The sequence below is a fragment of the Rhagoletis pomonella genome, unplaced genomic scaffold (assembly GCF_013731165.1).
Source record: "Rhagoletis pomonella isolate Grant_MI unplaced genomic scaffold, Rhpom_1.0 Rhpom_scaffold_00003, whole genome shotgun sequence".
NCBI lineage: Eukaryota > Metazoa > Arthropoda > Insecta > Diptera > Tephritidae > Rhagoletis > Rhagoletis pomonella.
In genome coordinates this window covers 25,283,410-25,287,822 of record NW_023458557.1, presented here as the reverse complement: position 1 = coordinate 25,287,822, position 4,413 = coordinate 25,283,410, and positions in this window count along the sequence as shown.

Sequence of the window (4,413 nt, the reverse complement as noted above, 5' to 3'; positions counted from 1 at the left end):
GTGCATAACACAACTACATACAGCTATGGCCATAGATTTAGCACCAATATTGAAATAATTTTGTTTGCAACTTATGTTTATTATTTGTTTTTAATATAATTCAATCTACATATTACCGAAATCATGGCGCAAGAAACTGGCGAAGTAATAAAACAGCTTTCTCGCTTTATTTTCTGTCAAAATTCGAAAAACTGTCATCAACATTTCAAACTTCTGTGACCATAGCTGTATTTATGGCATCACTACGGGCGAGGTTATGCAGACGGTCACCGGCTGTATTGGTTCCCAATTGTTGTTATTTCTTAGTCGAAATCATACAAACATATACATATATGTATGTATGTACATACATACGTATGTATGATTGCATACAGAAAAATATATGGCTCTACATAGAACAAAATTTTAAGTGAAAATAACTGCCGCGGCATTATTAAAGTGATATATACTCTTAAAAAAGTGGTTGAGTGAGTGATTGAGTTTATGTTGTTTAGCGCATAATATATATTGGCTACTCCGTAGTGCGATAGAGAAATGTGATGCGCTAGGCAATTGCATAGTCTAGGTTAGACACGGAAACTTTTGTTGCCGCGAAGATAGGGCGACGAGGAAAGAGGAAGGGCACCGAGTTGCTCGTGCTCGGGCAACATGCTTTGTGCTCTCATTCGCGCTATTGAATACACCAAATTGTCACCTTCTATTTCGGCGAATTAATATTCACCTACCTAATGCACTGACTGGGTGCAACAAAGTGCAAAGTGCCAAACCAAGCAAATAAATGACCGCATAAAAGGAGATGACAAAAAACCAAGCAACCAGAAGACGGTTGGGTGAGGATTATAATTTTTGCTTGTGTAATTTTAGTTTGTGTTATTTTTGTTTGTGTTATTTTTGGTTCTGTTATTTTTGTTTGTGTTATTTTTGTCAGTGTTATTTTTGTTTGTGTTATTTTTGTTTGTGTTGTGGTGAAATGGAACCACTTTTCTGGTGTCCAAACTGGTGTCCAAATTTCCACTACCAGTACTCTTTATAGAGCATTCGGCACCAAAAGCATCACTACGCTATTTCGCTAACGGCAAAGTCACGCCGGTCATCGTAGGTGGCGGTAACAAAAAAAAGGAATAGTGAGAAATAAAGTATTCACGTGGAAGAGCTTAAAGTCAAATTTAAGTTATAAAATAGCCAAAAGTAAAAAAAAAATTTTAAGAAAACCTGGAAAATTAAAAAACATTTAAACAAATCTCTGAGCGGTATTAATTATAAACTGAATAAAAAAAAATTAAAAAAATTACGGTAAACGTCACAAAAACAAACCAACATATAGCTGAGAGGGAGTGAAAACCACAAATAATTAAAAAAAATTAAAAAAAAAAACATCAGGAAGTTTTGTATAAGAAAAAAACCATTAAATATTAAATTGTAAGAAAAAAGAAGAAATTTGTGAATAGTGACGTAGATTACGGACGGACGTGCAGACAAACGGACGGACAGGGTGATGATCAGCGATCGCAGTAATGAAAACCGGGTTAATCAGGCTGGTGTGAGTTATAACGCCAGGCTAGTGAAGGCATTAAAAGCATAACCACATGTTGAAGCAAATCCGCATTTATTATAGGGGTTGGAAATTATCAAAAGTTTGCTATTAGTGAAACCACAGCGAAGAAAATATAGGCCGTACACCCTAGTGAGGAGTACATCAGAGTTATAATTATCTCCATACAGCATCACCAGCACATGAAGGGCCTTTCAACGATGGAATGCATGTATTGGTAAGTTATCTAACTCTCTCTATTTCTATTCTCCTGGTTGTACTCATCCACACACATACCGTAAAGCACTCAAGAGTATTGAAGAATTTTTTTGCAGCATGTCACCCTGCTAACAGCTCACGCCTCTGTTAACGCTTTGTGTAACATAGCTACACTCGCGGAATTTGTACAGATAATTAACATATTGGACATGTGCTGGTTGGTGTTGTTGTAGCAACGAACTTAATGGTTGCCAATTTATGTAAAGTTAAGTCGTTTGACGTGAGCTGTTAACAGTGTTCCATGCTGTTGGTTACATACGCGGTTCGTTGATGTTTGTTGATGCGTAAGAAAGCTTAAGATATGTATATTCGTATGATCGCTTTTACATATATACACTTATATGCGCGTGCAGCCTGAAAGAAAGGTTAGGGGTTGCGGTGTAAAGTAGAAAAAAATTAAAAATTTAAATTATTATTGCAGAGATAGTTATATGAATTTTTAGCAGTAATTGTTAGGAGAAAAGGGGTTGAAAGCAGGGTATCGCGGAATACTAGATCTTGAGTGTCTCTTTGCTCAACGATCGCGTAGCTGATCGCACACTATCAAACCTTTGAAAATTTCAAATCAAAAATAAAAGCATACATATAGGCAGATAAGCGTGTAAGATATAAGGCAGAAGAACTTACAATATAATTTATATCCCTAAGAAATAGATTTATAGTTTTCTGATTAATTGTAAAAGTGTTTTTAAGAACTATGAAATAATAAAATAACGAATCGTTAACTAATGATATGAATTTCTAAACATAGTATACTTTCAGTGGAAATGATGTGATAGGGTGGGTAACCTTTTAGTAGGGATCTTTCAAAAAAAAAATAAGCTCACCGAAGGATTAAAGGGCGGGTCGTGAAGCACCGGTGCCATTCTAACTTAGCGCCTAGGAAAGGGCGGAAGTACCAAAATTCAAAGAAGAAATGTCTCGTTTGGTAAGTAGAATTTCTATAGTTTCCAATTTCTTGATGGGAAGATTGGTCAGATAAATTTTTTTTTTGTGATTTAACTAGACTGGGACTCTGTAATAGAAAAGTAATGTGAACTACGCTGAGAGAAAAGGTCGCGAACCCCCCCCCCCTGACCCCTGTTTGTTAGCCATTTAGACGGGTCCCGATAGACTTTTTCTCATAGGCCTGGGCAAGGGGGCACCAGGAGCTGAACCTCTTTGTCCCCGTAAACACTGATGCAGAAACCAACCTTTTTATCCGAATTTAGTCCAGCTATTACCAAATTTGATTACTCATGATCAAAAATTAAAAAAATATAAACATTACAAAATGGCGCCCAACGTGGGACATCGCTAAAGTTCCACAACTGGCTAGTCTCGTTTCATGAACTTTAATCCTCCTATCTTTTCGTTTTATCTAAGTTTAGCATTATTTTTATTTTAGCATAAGTTTTGTGTTTGATTGCAAAGGAGGGTGTTGGGATAAGCTTTAAAGCCTTTCTGGACTTTCGACTACGGGGCGTGTTGAAGACCCAGCAGATATCGACCGATTGGCCTCTTTGAGCCACTTCTGGGTTTTAAATGGGATCAAACTATCAACCTTGTTCTCCTTGCGTATGCGTCCAACGTATATAAAAGGAAAATAAACTCATATGGTCTGATAAAGGCAATTATTAGCAACGGAATTACTAAATGTTAGCCTTTGGTGCAGAATTTAGTCCGGCTTTGATATTTCCTTAATCTGAGACTAAAATAGCATAGCATTCGTAAACAATAGCCCAAGCACATTTTTTTTTTGGTTTGGTTTCTAGTTCCACCGCAAAATAACCTACCCTTCACGGAATTTCCACGAAGAGAAAGTATGCAAATAATAGTTATTATCTGGGAAAAAAGAAAACTTTTTTTTGTCTATAAACTTTTCGTACTATATTGGGATTATCCGGTAAAATTAATACGCAAATCCTAATAACATATAACTAGCAATGGCTCTCGTTCACAGCAACGAAGATTTAACTCTTCCAAACGAAGTAACAGAGGTAGATACCACGCTATGTACGATATGTCAACAAAATTTAGAAGCTGGACAGGAATGCTGTAAAACTCTGTGTAATCATTGCTACCATAAAGAGTGTATTACACATTGGCTAGCTTCATTCCAAGAACGTCCCTATTGCAGACGTTCATGTCAGCTGCGAGAGCTAAGCGAAATTAACATCAGAACGGAAATTGGCAACGAAGAAGTGGGTTCAATTCCGCCACCGGATTATCGAAGCAGAGGGGGTGCCGTGCCCAAATATTATACCAGATTTGCAAGACAAAGACAAAATAATGAAACTAGCGGTTTCAGGCAGGAGACGGCAGCCAACAGTGCACGTGGTTCGCCGTTGTTATTAAATTTAAATGATTCAGTACAGGCTAACGACAACAACATATCGCGAAATAATTCGGGTAGGAATAGATCCAGAAGAAATGGAAATGCAGGCCACAATAACCGTGCGAACACTAACCCTAATATAATAGAGAGTAATCAAGTTTCCCAAATAATCGACCCAGCCATTGAACGCTTGAGGTTAAGCCTTAACGTACAATCCGTTCCCACTAATTCGCCAAATCATCGAACGAATGGTGGAGAGGGAGCTGATCGACCAAACTTTCAAACA